Below are 14,297 nucleotides of genomic sequence, written 5' to 3'. Positions count from 1 at the left end.
ACACACACACACACACACACACACACACACGCCGCTATGGTTTAATAAAAAAAATGGTTCATTGAGCCAGTGAAGACTTTGTTCCTCGCTCATCACCAATGCACTCCAGACTGTATCCTTCGACTGACAGACAAGTATCTTCGACACTAGTTTTGGAACCACCAACATCTTTCTTTCCTTTCTTCTCCTCTCAAATTCCAAAGGAGGCAAAGAGGACTCTGAACAGTTGGAGGCAACCTGATTCCTTAGGAGAAAATTCTTGTGGGGCTGCCATTAGCTATGCAGGCTGCTGCATCTCTCCCAGAGCCAAAGCACAGAGAGGCAGGAGAGCAGAGGAGGTGGCTTTGCCATTGAGATTTTATGGTTAACTTTTTGACTAACTGTCTGCAAGGACAAATGTTCTGCTGGCAAAAATGTGAAACCAAAGCAAGATGGCAGCATCCTGGAGAAGGCCTGTGCTTCTATTTCCATTCTTCAGCCGACTCCTCTCCCTCCCCCAACCACCCCCAGCTGCCAAGCTAGGTGTTTGGCGAGCATCCACTGTAATCTGTTCTCCTTCATTATGCTAATCTGTGGGCGGAAAGATTTCTGTCATCTTCGAATGGCTTGTACGGCAACTGTAAACACCTTGGCCTGTCTGTAATTGGACAGGTGTCTGCACTGATGTCACCCAGCTTTTAATTCAATTAAAGACCTGGCTGCTCTGCTCTCATTACCCACTCATTTCCGTTGCACTTTTAGTCTGGTGGTTGAAATCTGTGCATGGCATTGTCTACCCCAGTCTAAAGCTAGCCAGCGGACTCCCTGCAAAGATTATGCTTCAAGGTGTGTGTGTGTGTGTGTGGGGGGTGCTTGTATGTTAGGAGACATAGTCAGAATGCTATGGAGAATTTATTCATTCTCTTTTTCTCTGCATCTCTCTCTGTCTCTCTGTGTCTCTGCCTCTGCCTGTCTGCCTCTGTCTCTGTGTCTTTATGTCTCTGTGTCTCTGTCTTTTTGTGTCTCTGTCTGTCTCTGTCCTGTCTCTCTGTGTCTCCGTGTCTCTGTCTCTCTGACTGTCTCTATCCCTCTGTGTCTCTGTTTCTTTCTGTCTCTCTGTCTCTGTCTCTCTGCTTCTCTCTCTCTCTCTCTCTCTCTCTCTCTCTCTCTCTCTCTCTCTCATGTCTTCTATTTACTGGCCATAATGAGTTGTGGACACATCCCTAGCCATGCTGTCTCTCACTTCCTTTCCCCGGGGCTTTCCTCCTCCATCTCCCGAGAACTCAGCCAAGTGCCATTCTCTGATTTATTTGCTGGCATCTCACATTTGGATCAAGAATGCGAGGGTGGGTCAGAGCAAGGCACTTATTAAGAGGCCATCTGGTAAGGGACACCACGTAGGCTGAATGGCTCATCACTAGGGACAGAATTGAAGAGCCTGGGAAGAGGAGAAGACAAGGGGACAGTTTTTGCCTTAAGATTTCTGCTGTGGTGCTGATAAATTATAATTCTCAAGTGTGTATCCAAGCCAGCCCAGTGGGTGGATTAGAGAGAGCAAATCAATCCAGCTTGCCATATTTTTCACACACTATTCAGGTCCCCAGGTCCCCTTGGAAACAAACTTCTAACACAGACATTTGAACACATTGACCCCAAGAAACTGCTTAATGATGTTTGTTAAGTATGGATGGAAATTGACTAGTGTAGGAGTGGTATCTGGGAATCTCCAGAGAATCTACTTTGCCCTGTTCCTAGCATTCAGGATGGCAGGACTTCTGCTACTGTGGTTTCAGTAGCATTTTAAATAACAATAAGCTGATGAGAACAGTGGGCTATTGAATGCTCTGCTTTAAATGGGACATTTGCATCACCTCTTCCAGGGCTCAGGGACTTTATTGAAAAAACATATATATGTATATTATATATATATGTTTATAAAAACATATATATACACACACACATATATATATAAATAAAACTAATAAATATAATAAAACAATAATAAGAACATATGGTATTTATAAAATAAAGTCAGCCTTCAATTTGAACTTGAACTGGGGAAGGGCCATGGCACTTCCTCTGACCTAAGCCCATGCTTTGGAAGTGTTAAGCCCAGTGTTTTTAAATACTCAATCTCTTTCAAATGAACTTCCGTGGCCTAGTTTAGAACTTCTACTGGGAGGCAGAGGAGATTGCACACCTTGGCTCCAAGACTGTGCAGATTTTGATGTTTCCAAGTAGGAAGAATAACTATTTCCTTTATAAAATATAGGGCTTAATCCCAGACTTAGAAAATGGTTTAAGCAGCGATTTGAATTGACCTCAAAGCAATACCCATGAAGATTCTCTCAGCAGGCTTACAGCTAACATCAAATTTCAAATCAATGCCTGCTTCTTTGTGAGAGCCACGGAGTCTCTGTCATCTTAATTATAAGGAAGTTTGAAGCCACAGGCTTGGGTTAACTCCTTAACTTACATAATGGACAGGTGCTGACCTCAGTGGAATGCCCCAAGAAATAATGAACATGACTCAGCCGGAAGGCATGAGGCAGGAGGGAACTGAAGGAAAGCCATTTTTGCTGACCACTGTCCCACGAGCTGGTTCGAAGTCTAATGGGAGTCACCTGTTTCTCAGAAGGGCTGAGGGTATGCAGAGAAACAACCTGCTTTTAAGCCAAGGTCACACTCTGGCTTCTGGTCTTTGCTGTTCCCATATGATCTAAGTCTGTCATATAGGGTGGAAAAGCAAGCATCATTGAAGACAATGCTGCACTTTTAATAGCAGATACTATTATTAGAATGAAACTTAAAATGTGTCCAGAGATTCATTCTCACTGCAACAATTTGTCTACAAAAAGTGACTTGTCATTCAAACCAGCTGACAACACTTCTTAAAGAAGATAACTGACTCAGAAGTGTGTGTGTGTGTGTGTGTGTGTGTGTGTGTGTATCACCTGTATGCATTTTTCTGCATCAATCCCAATATAATACAGTTGCAAAAGGATGAAAGATTAGAAAGAGATAATTTGGGGGAACTTCGTTTTCTTTATCAAATATGATTGATAACCCTATTGTTCTCTTATAGAGTATTATGAGCATACAGGCATACGTCACTGCTGATCACTGACCAGCAGAATTTAAATATTATCTTCACCTTCAACTATGATCAAGCATGGTATGTGTTACATCAAACTAAAATCCAAATGCTTATAGCAAAAATTCTTACTTTGCCGGCTCAAATGAACTACTTGCTAAAGCAAAAATAAACAGAAAACCAAAAAGCAGACGGCCTCACAGTATCTCCTCAATGAGTAAGTCACCCCTGCACATTACATATTCCAGGGAAACAGACAAAGCTCTTAACTCATCAACACTGCCCAGCCTAATGCAATTCTTCTACATTAGCAAAGCAGGGACATTACATCACTTCTATTTTTACAGTTTCTGTCATAGGGCTGTATTTTTGTCCTGTGCAAATCTTCAGACCAATTTCTTTCAAGATTTACATTTAAAGAAATAGTTTGTAATAAACCACAAATAAATTTATGGAGTACTATAAAACTGGTACAGACTTTCTCAAAATTCATCTGTGAACAATCCCAACGAAATGAATTTCTTTTCTCATTTCTTCCCCCATTTGCTGATGGTGGCAGAGACCACTAGTTGACCTCTTAGTATATATTATACACCTTTTCCTCAACAAACTAAAAGGCTTCCTTCCTACTAGATAAATGGCTACCTGAAGTGAGGTCAGCAGTCCCAGCAATGCACACAGCCAAGTCACTGAATTTAGATCACAATGCTCACCCATGATAGACTAGTTCTTCAAATATCACCTTAAAGCAAATATGTGAATCTTTCCCTAACTGTTCTACGTTTTTGCTGAGTGGAATCACACAGGCGAGGTGAAGCCCAAGCAGCCATTTTGGAACATGAAACCAAAGACTTGACCCCAAAGAAAGTAATACGTGTTGCTGGATTATGACAGCTACTTTACCTCCACATTGACAGTGGGCATGTAGCTCCAGAAGAGGCCACCATGTTGGTTGAGTTGTTTCTCTGGGTTCTCTGTTTTGCAAGTGAAATTAATTAAAAATGACAGATCACCTTTCAGCTATTCTGCACAACATTTTCTTTCTCCTCCTCAGTATTTTACTCTGTTTGGCTGCATCCTGCCAGTCTAGCCTAGAACATACCAGATCATTCATTGTTTTAAAAATTAGTCTATGAAATAATGGGTCTCATCAATGTATTTCCCCACAGGCTTATATACTTCTAGAGGATTTTCATCCCCAGCACCCCCTCATTCCCCTTTTCCTTTGAGCAGACCCCCTTTCTCTCCAAAATATACTTTTGACTTGCACTTTTCTTTATGGCTGAACAAAACTCCATTGTGTACATGTGTCTCAGTTCTCAGGAATTTATCTGCTGAAGGACATCTAAGCTGCTCTGCACCTTGGCTCTAGTGAGTAGTGCCATGGTCAGCATGGATGTGCATGTGTCTCTGGAATGTGCTGATTCAGAGTCCTTAGGGCACATGCCAGGAGGATACAGATGGTCTACATGAATGAGTTGGTCGTTCTATTTTCTGAATTGATGTTTGTGTCTGAGGAAGCTCTGTAGTGAGTCCACAGTGGAGAGGAGTATGCAGGCTGTTTCTCCTTCTATATCATCCCTGCCATTTACTGTTCTTTCTTCTCCCCCTCCTCCCTCTTCTTCTCTCCTCTCTCCTTTCTCTTCTCTCCTCTCTCCTCTTCTTTCTCCTCTCCTCTCTCAGTACAATAGTCCTTCTTCAGGGGTGAGTTGGAATGTCAAATCAATTTTAGCTGGCATTTCTCCATATGTGAAGATTTTCCCACATTTTTTATTGGCCCTTTTATATGTCTTCTTTTAACAATTCTCTGTTGAATTCATTTGCCCATTTATTGATTAGACAATCTCTTTGTTTTATTTTTAATTATTTATTTTAGTTCTTCATATATTCTGGGTACTAGCCCCCCAAAGATGTACAGCTATCAAAGTTATAAAAAAAACGTTAGTAATGCTTTTTGAAATCAATGGATATTTGTCTGTTCTCCATGCACATCATCAGAATACTGTAGCACAAATGCTTGATTTGTGAATTTCATTATGAAGTAAAAAGTTTGAAACCAATTTTTAGAACCTTTCCATGTACCGTGAATTTTTTTTGCCATGGAGAAAATATGCATTAAGCTAAATATCTGTTCAAACCAGGACCAGCTCTGTATATCACTTCATAAGAAAGTTCTTGAGAACAATAACTATGCAGAAGCTCTACAAAGGAAGAGTAGTTCAGGCCTTAGAACTACTGAGCCTGATGTAATATACAATATTAACTTCACCTTCATTGAGGGTTAGTACCAGACACTCCATAATTTATCCAAAGAAAATTTGTTACACTAGATCTAAAAATATATGTATAATGCAATGCTTTCTCTTGAAGAGCTTATCATCTAATGAGGAAATAAAATGTATGTACACAGAGTGGCCATTTAGAAACCATAGCATAAACATCTGCAGTTAGATAGGGAAAAAATTGCATTGTATTGAACTAGAGAGATCCAATGCAACTTCTCAGGTAAATATGATGCATATTGTTTGTAATTTAAATATAGAACATACATAGGCTCACATTTACATATATCCACTGCAGTGGTTTGAAAATGAATGCTCTGGAATAGGCATTCATATGCAATATTTACATGTTTCATCATTAGAAAGGGGCACTATTAGGACATGTGGTCTTGTTAAAGGAAGTGTGTGACTGGGGGTGAGCTTTGGGGTTTCAAATGCCTAAGCAAGGCCCAGTGTGTCTCCCTCTTCCTATTGTCTGCGAATTAAGAGACACAACTCTCGGCTTCTTCTCCAGCACCATGCCTGCCTACATGATGCCATGCTCTGTACCATGATGAAATTGGACACAACCTCTGAACTTGTAAGCCATCCCCAAGTGAATGTTTTGTTTTATGAGAGTTGCCATAGTCATGGTGTCTTGTAACAGCAATAGAAACCCTAAAATAGTCACTTATACAGTATCTTATACAGTTAGAATAACATCTCCTTGATCAAATGATAGCTGTATTTAAGTTCAAGTCCTTCCCAAGACAAGAGTAACATGATTTAAAGCCCCCCTCTAACTCTTTCTACTGTTCTACAAGTACAGGATGTTTAGTTTTGGGTATGCATCCAACCCTTCCTTATTCTGAGATCCTTCAGGGTCTTTTAATCCTTCATTTTCTTGAAGGTATCCTACTAGTAAGTTATCCTTTTTTTTTTTTTTTTTTTTTTTTTATAAATAGATGGAAAAACCTAAAAGAGCTCACCCATTCTTTCTGGTTAACAGGAAGGGACAGTTTCAGGATTGGACACCATGCTCTGCCTATGGCTTTACTTTATGTGCTTTCTCCAAATTCAAAGTGCACAGTCAATATCTATACTTTCAGCACACATGGGTAAAACATTACTGAGCCAGCCAATCACTGCATTTGCTTGATTTTGCTCTGAGGCAAATGGGAATGGGCATCATGAACTTTAGATTTAGTTTTCATTTTCCATACAGTTAGCAACGTGAGTTCTACTTGGCACCTCAGGGTAGGAAGTGCCATGATTAGATATTCAGAGTTGTACCTTGTCCCAGCTGATACATCTACAATACAGCCCCACACCTAAGGTTCAGGGAACAGCATAGAATAAAAGCGGTAGAGGCTCTAAGAGACAGAGGAACAGGGCATCTGCGGAGGGATAGAGGGATAGTGTCTTCTACATGCAACAAGAAAGCAGAATCCATGAAATCTCAATAGTATGGTTGTAGGCAAGATCTGAACCATGGAAACACCAACTACCATGCCAATATAGATGGGAAAAATCTCACAAGGCACCAGCCCAAGAGAAAGAGCTATCTACGGACATTAACAGTTGCCAAGAGAGGTGCAATCTCCATGGACAAGGGTCCCAATAGGTTATCCAATTCCAAGCACTCATCCTTAAACACAAATACATTTGAGCAACTCTATAGTAAGCTCAGCAGATTTAATGTATTAATATTATATATAAATATGCATGGATATTTGAAGAATAAGAGGGCATGAATCTGAGAAAACATGAGAGGAATGCAAGAGTAATCAGAGACTAGAGAGAGAGTTACAATAATAAGAAATGATGCAAATACAGTACTCTTATATAAAATTATAAAAAAAATTAAAAATAGAAATAAAGGGTTTTAATTCCTAAATTTAATTTTAAATTAAAAATAAAAGAGAAATGCAGAGTCATGCCTCCCATTTCTAGCCTGAGTGAGTAGGAATCTGTATCCCAGCGTAATTCCCAGGGACTCTCCTTCTACTGTGAGTTCTTGGCAGCCCTGTACCCACCCTCCTCTGTGTCTTTCCCTGTGTGCCCTGGGATTTTCCTCATGGCAGAACTAATGCAGTCAGAACATGGAGAAGGAAGAGTGTGGGTAATTCTAGCCTAGCCTCCCAAAGGAGCATGTCTCTATGCTAGTTTATCCTGGGTGGTCCATGAATTCCACACAAAAGCACAAACCTGGAAAATAAGCCAACTGCAGAATTTAGAGTCCTAGCACAGGATCCTATGAGAGGGGCTGCATTTCAGAAGCCGTCTGGGAATCACCTGATACGATAGAGTTGAATCACCCTTACTACACAAGAGAGAATAGACATTTATAGATTTTCAGGTAGTCACGACCCTGCTCCATCCCACCCTGCTGCCCAATACCAGAAGTAAACTCAACTGCATACTTTTAGTGAGAAAAACTATTACCAAATGTATTATACATTGTAATCTCTTAATTTTCTACAAAGATGAAGATTTGTTTGTTAATATCTAAAACATTATTGTTGTTGAATAGTAAATAATAGTAAATAATTATTCTGGCATAATAATAATTGCTTAATGGTAAAGGGAAGGAACATAGCCCTTAGATTTTAGAGCAATGTAATACAACAAGACTATTAAGAGAGTGATTCTTGTTTAGCAATTACAGCCTTAACAGGATGCCAGGTGCTCCGCTAATTATACTGATAATTAAGTTCATGTGCTCAAACAGCTCAAGAAAAAAATAACCATATATGTGCATATCCTTGGATCCACTTATTCTTGGTATGCTTTCAGATCAGGTTCTACACCTCTCTCTGCGCAGCCTCAGCCAGAGGGGAAAGGGCTGGACTCTAGCTGCATCTTGGCATGTTAACAGGGCCAAAAGGGAAAATCCACAGAAGCTACAGAGAGCTAATTGGAGCCCTTTGTAACAAGTCTACAGAAATAAGGAAGAACTGCTGCAGAGCTTCCTACCGGGAGGCTTAGGTGGAGGAGATGAACTCTGAACTCTGGCCTTGGGAGGGTATGGAGTCTAGCCCCTGAGGCCCAAAGGGGCCCATTTGCCCTAAGTGGGTCCATTAACCCTTGGACTCTCCACTGGTGGGATTATCCTCACTGAATCCTTTACTGGCCAAGGTCCACCAGGCGAGTATTCCGCTCTTGAGTTTTGCTGTTCTGTTGTTCAGTTCTTCCTGTCGATATTCATGTTTAATCACTTGCTCCTCTTCTAACCTCTGCCTTCATGTGAATCTGTCCAAGGAGTCCAATGCCCACTGTGCTTAATTGTCTTGCTAATTGCTAACTTTGAATAATATTTTGTTATCTACTGTTATTCATTATGTGAAAGAAAGATCTTCATGTATCTCTTTCCGTTCTGAATCTTCAAGTTTCAACTGGGAGAGAAAAATTATCCCAAGGATTCCTGGATGAAAACTGAAACTTGGTAATGATGTCAAATTTCTCCTCTTAACCCCACTTCACCATTGTTCAGTCTAAAGCTCTAATATACAGGCTCAATTCCACAGCTCCACAGCCTTTAAACCAGATGTTCTGCAGTTAGGCAAAGGGTAGTAGGATGTTCTAACTTGTTAGGAAGCCACACCTTATGAGAAACCAATAACAGGGGCACATGCTTATAAACATCTGAAGCACAAGAGGCAAAGAGAACTTTGCTATATATCAGAGAAAGAGCCAGGAAGCCTGAATCCCCAGGAAATGAGCAAGGGCTCTGGCTCTTAGTACCCTGCTTCATCAAACGCCTGGAGGAAAGAAGCTGAGCTAATGAGATTGTTGTGAGGGTAATGCAGGTTTCCCTCAGTAGACCTGTTATCTATCCACCGTGAGAGTCGTCATTGACACCAACTCGCTGACCAGTAAAACAGAAATCCACTTAGTTTTCCTAGGGATGGGACTACTGAATTGTAGAAGATGAGGTTCAGTAGATGGAGAAACCATGTCTGTTCCACTGAGGAAGGCATGGCAGTAGACTGGCTTCTGTCACCAAGGAAAGGGACAGTTCAGGTGGCTCCACGCAGAGCATAGAAGAGGACAGAAGGGGATTCGGCTGTAACTCTTCAAGGGTCTACCTTCAGTGGATACCTGCATCAGATAGGCTTTGTATGACAGAGAGCCAGGATCTTCCAAAGCAGCACCACCATCTGGGAAGCAAGTGTTCAAATATATGAGCCTGTGCGCGGTAAGAGTTCATTTCACATCCAACCCAGAATGGCTGTATTATCTCAAAAGCGCTCCTTGAGTGCAACTCACGAATTTGATGTCTATGAATCAAGGGACAAGTTAAATGATAAGCAGACACTAAGATGGCAATCAAAAATGTTGAGAGATATGAGGAAGTAAGAGCTAGCAAAGTAAGGAAGAGAAGAAGTGGAATTTTAAAGACGGATACCGAAGAATTAAAAGCTAGTCATTGAACAAGGATCCAAAGCTCAAAGACATGAAACAAAACCAAAACCAAAATCAAACCAAAACCACTAAACAATTATAAGACAATAACCTAGAATTCAAAACCTGTCATTCAGAGATCTGTAACTAGGGTTGAACATTTATTTCTTTCTAATTCTAAGCAAAGAACCTTACCTGAGGAGTTCATTTTTACCTTTGCAATACTTATGGAAATGAGGGCTTCACACCCCCACTGAGATGGAAAACTTTGGTTCAGGGACATCCCTTCAAACTTGTCTGGGGGCTTTGTGATAAGTCATTGGCAAAAGAGGGCTCTGAGCACAGAATGATTTGTCACAAGTTCTGAACAACTAAAATGGGGGGTGGGGGGGGGGAGGTGTGCACAACCAGAGAAGAGTTAAGCTGAGAACTTGTTACTTCTCACAACTAGTAATGATTATATACATAAGGCTGAATTTTTCACAGACAAAGAACTTAAATCTGTGGAGTAAAAGAGCTCATTATAAAACAGAAAAATAATTAATGAAAAGAAGCAAACTCATTTTCTGAAAACAAAACAAAACAAACTTTTCAACTTAATTGGTAAAGAATCCCTTATTGGGCAATAAATCTCAACAGCCTATATTTATCTAGTATCAGCATTATTTTATTCAAATAAATGTGACTCTAAAGAGCAAAATTAATGAAAATATTAACATCTCAACCAAAGTCACTTCAGTTATGCCAAAGAAAAGTTATTTTCCCGGTTGACATGAGACTTGCTGAGTGACAGGAGCTGCTTCATGAAGTGACCTACTGCCAGCCACCCTTCTGCCAAGTCTGCCCCACCCTCACCCCCAGCTCTGGAATCTACTCTGCTCTCCTTCGCAGCACTTTCTAGTCTTTGTTTTCTTTACTCTGGAATTCTTTGTCTTAGATAATTACCAAGGTTACTTTGGTAGTGCTCCGCCTACATGCTCTGTTTCTGTATTAGCGAAGCTCTCTGGCAGACTTGAAGTTATCTTTATTGCCTACAAATCCATCTGCACATAGCCTTGCCAGCCCATCAGAGCTCTCAGCATCACATGTAACTTTCGGGATCAAGTCAATGGGTCTTCAGTCTATACTGGCAGAAATCGAATCTAAGAGGAAGAGGGGGCTAGAGAAGTGACTCAGTTGGTGAAGCACTTGCCATGCAAGCATAAATCTGACTTTGAATCCCCTACAACTTGTTCCAGAGGATTAAAATCTATGACCATGATGGCAGAGGACATGGCAGCTGGCAGAGAGGTATGGTGATGAAGCAGTAGTTGAGTACTCACATCTGATCCACAAGCATGAGGCAGAGTGAGTGGGGAGAGATGGGAAGAATGCTGATTGGGAATGGAATGGGCTTTTGAACCCTCAAAATTCACCCCAGTGACACACCTCCTCCAACAAGACTATGCCTTCTAATCCTTCCCAAAGAGTTTCACCAACTGGGGACCAACTATGCAAGCATAAGAGCCTATGGGGGCCATTCTCATTCAAACCACCACAACTGGTTAGCCTGGTCTATTCAACTGCAAAGAACTAAAGTGACTTTGTCTCAACCAGATAGAAGGCAATGACCAACATTAGATATACTGTGGCATACGTGTGCCTGTATACACACACACACACACACACACACACACACACACACACACACACACACACAAGATAAAAGGTGAAGTAATCATTACAATAAAGTGGTAAGCAGATGTTCAGCAGATTACATCTGTGATCCCAGATCTTGGGAAATGGAAGCAGGAGAATTAGTGTGAGTTTGATGTTAACTTGAAGTACATAGTAATCTATGCATAACATTCCAAGCCAGTTAGAAATTCAGCATGGGATCATGTCTCAAAACAATGACAATAACAGCATTATACACACACACACTCACTCGCACCACATATTTAAGTATACCTAAGGTATTCATGTTGATTTATCTAATATGAACAAATACTAATTTTCCCTGAGTACAAAATATGAATTTTTAATTTTAAACAACTCATAGAAAAAATGAAAACATTATATAGCAACTATGCAAAATATCATTTAAAATTTTTGTACAACGTACAGACTAATAGAAAAATGGCAACTTTTGGAAGATCTATATTATATTTTTTAAAAAATCTAGTATTCTTTATAACTGGAGAGGAAAATGTGACCCAGGCACTAGAAAAATTAACAAGGAACCAATTTAGGCCACATCTCAAAAGAAGTCTAATGAGTAAATATTCAAGCAGTGTCTCTAATAAGCAAATAAATTTAAGTTAAAACAATATCTTCAAACTTTGGATTCTCAAATTTGCAAAAGTATAAAAAAATTATAAAATATAGTGGTGGCTAAGATGAAATAAAATGTAAATTCTTGTGTTCTGCTTACTGGTAGAAGTACAACTTGTATAACCTTTGGGGAAATCTGTACAAATTTTGGAAGTGGTAAGTAAGCTCCTGAAATCACTACTCATTTGTTAGAAAGTTTTACCAGATCTTATGCACTGTGTCCATAGAGTGTAGACCCTGAGAGTTCCTGTTTAACACTTCACATGCCAAGCAGCATTTTGTATGTTTACACAAACGTGGTATTATTTTCTCTGGTTATTTTATGGGGTAAGTAGTTGTTTTCACTCTCTTTAGCATGAATGAAATTTGAAGCATGTAGAGTTAAACTGGTGTCTTCAACTTGCAACAGTTAAGAAGCAATCGGGGCCAGAATGGATCACGTAATATTAATATTCTTTTGGGTATATATTATTTTTCCATTTCATAGATTAAGAAGAACATGAAAAAAAAAAAAAAAAGGATCCAGAAGGTAGTTTAAAGTTCCTTCATTAATTACTTTTCTTGTTGCTGTGAAAAAAGAGCTGATAAAAAGCAACTACGAAACAGGGTTTGTCTCATGGTTTGAAGAGATGCAGTGCATCAGAGCAGGGAAGGCATGGTGGTAGGAGTGTGGGGTAGGTGGACACGCTGTGTTCTCAGTGAGAGAGTAGGCAGATGTGAATGCTGGTGCCCATCTGGTTTCCTTCTTCTCATTCCTTCTGCACTCCAAGCCACTAGGACATTGTCACCTACATTCAGCGTGGATTTCTCATCCTCTGTCAACCCTCCCTGGGAAGACCCTCAGAAATGCCTAGTCCGGCAGAACAGACTCATACCCGTGGTAGCAAATGAGCCATGGGAAGTCTACAGAAGACATTCAGCAGTTTGACTTGATCAGTAGGTCAACATGGATGAGTTTAACAAACACTTTGAGAAGATGATTGACACGTGTAGATATATGGAGGGAAGGAGAAGCTTAGAAGGCGAAGACAATGCTCATGGGGAGGACAGACAGAACTGATCATATGCTTATTGTAAGAAAGTTAACGAGATCCTGCAAGGTGGACTCAACTTCCATTGTAGTATCTAATGTGTCTAAACTATGAAGGCAACAATGAGAGGGATGTAGAGGGGGCATTCACACTTGGGTATTTTGGAAAAAATAGATTATAAGGCACTTATGGAAATGGGGTGGGATGGGTATATCTTGAGAACTGTCATGACAAACTGCTGGACCACTTCCATTTTGCCTAGTCAATTGTGCAATATGGAAAAAGGGCAGCTGGGGATTTAGTCAGATTGAGTTTTCATCAGGGAGTATTAGAGAGAAGGATGTGGAGAACATAACTTTTTATATAAAACCTGGCTGTGGGCTGATGAACTGGCTCAGCAGGAAGAGGAGCTTGCCGCCAAGCCTGATGACCTGAGCACAATCTCTGGGACCCACATGGCAGAATGAGAGAATGAATCTCTCAACCTGTTCTTGATGTCAACATATGCACTGTGTCCTGTGTGCTCATACAAGTGTATTCACAGTAAATAAGTGTGATTAAAATAAATAAAATTCAGCAATGTGTACATATTTGTATGACACATAAAACTTCTTAAGATAGAAATGAAGGCTTGCAGTTGTGCAATAAATATATCGGAAAGAGAACAGAGATCAAGGAGATGCTTGCATTTCCAGGACGACTCCACTTATAAATATTTTGCTATAGAGGAGAGTTTTTCCTCTTGGGGACAAAGGCTTCTACTTGGCTTTCTAGTTGAATCTGCTGTAGCATTTTCTAAAGCTGAAATTGCTGTTCTTACACACATGGATTCTGGTGCGAGATGTGTCAGTGAGGTATGGGCATATTCTCTTCTAATCATTCTTCATGGGCAGCTGCACTGTGGAAAATTGATTCCCTGATTTGCCAGTCAAATGGCTGGGGCTATAACCCCCTTCCACCTTGAGATAATCAGGTTTAATCAGCAATTTTACAATAAATAATGGTTCTGTGAACTTGGGCTAGTCCCAAAGAGTAAAGTTTTCATGGTAAAATATGCAAAGTGGTGATATACACATTTGTGCATGGATATATATATATATATGTATGTATATATGTGTGTGTGGCTTGCATTTGTATGTATAGATATGAATATGATCTTTAAAAAAGATGTTTATGCAATATTCAAAGGCTATGAATCTATAACCTAGTCCTTAG

General features: G+C 40.1%; 1 protein-coding gene across 1 annotated transcript in view; it reads right to left on the bottom strand.

Annotated features, from left to right (window-relative positions):
- Ush2a (usherin) overlaps positions 1-14,297 on the bottom strand; it is a 681,657-nt gene that overhangs the window by 376,670 nt on the left and 290,690 nt on the right. The gene's annotated exons all lie outside the window — the stretch shown is intronic.

This window comes from Arvicanthis niloticus, chromosome 10 (assembly GCF_011762505.2).
Source record: "Arvicanthis niloticus isolate mArvNil1 chromosome 10, mArvNil1.pat.X, whole genome shotgun sequence".
Taxonomy (NCBI): Eukaryota; Metazoa; Chordata; class Mammalia; order Rodentia; family Muridae; genus Arvicanthis; species Arvicanthis niloticus.
This window is presented reverse-complemented; position numbering and strand designations above follow the sequence as displayed.